This window comes from Physeter macrocephalus, chromosome 11 (genome assembly GCF_002837175.3).
Source record: "Physeter macrocephalus isolate SW-GA chromosome 11, ASM283717v5, whole genome shotgun sequence".
NCBI lineage: Eukaryota > Metazoa > Chordata > Mammalia > Artiodactyla > Physeteridae > Physeter > Physeter macrocephalus.
In genome coordinates this window covers 57,087,210-57,087,958 of record NC_041224.1, presented here as the reverse complement: position 1 = coordinate 57,087,958, position 749 = coordinate 57,087,210, and the positions used below count along the sequence as shown (strand labels likewise).

General features: G+C 38.1%; 1 protein-coding gene across 1 annotated transcript in view; it reads left to right on the top strand.

Moving 5' to 3' along the window:
* The window catches only part of CSNK1G1 (casein kinase 1 gamma 1), a 163,694-nt gene that overhangs the window by 10,460 nt on the left and 152,485 nt on the right, over positions 1 to 749 (top strand). The window lies entirely within an intron of this gene.

Here is a 749-nt window from a genome sequence, read left to right as displayed (position 1 = left end):
GATGCTTTGTATTTCTGTGGTGTCTGTTGTAACTTCTTTTTCATTTCTGATTTTATTGATTTGAGTCCTCTTCCTCTTTTTCTTGATGAGTCTGGCTAAAGGTTTATCAATTTTATCTTCTTAAAGAACCAGCTTTTAGTTTTATTGATCTTTGCTATTGTTTTCTTTGTTTCTATTTGTTTCTGCTCTGATTTTTATGATTTCTTTCCTCCTACTAATTTTGGGTTTTGTTTGTTCTTCTTACTCTAGTTCCTTTAGGTGTAAGTTTAGATTGTTTATTTGAGTTTTTTCTTGTTTCTTGAGGTAGTCTTGTATTGCTATAAACTTCCCTGTTAGAACTACTTTTGCTGCATCCCATAGGTTTTGGATCGTTGTGTTTTCATTGTATTTTGTCTCTAGGTATTTTTTGATTTGCTCTTTGATTTGTTCAGCGATCTCTTGGTTATTTAGTAACGTATTGTTTAGCCTCCATGTGTTTGTGTTTTTTTACTTTTTTTTCCCTGTAATTGATTTGTATCTAATCTCATAGCGTTGTGGTCAGAAAAGATGCTTAATATGATTTCAATTTTCTTTTTTTTTTTTTTTGTGGTACGCGGGTCTCTCACTGTTGTGGCCTCTCCCGTTGCGGAGCACAAGCTCCGGACGTGCAGGCTCAGCGGCCATGGCTCATGGGCCTAGCCGCTCTGCGGCATGTGGAATCTTCCCGGACCGGGGCACGAACCCATGTCCCCTGCATCGTCAGGCAGACT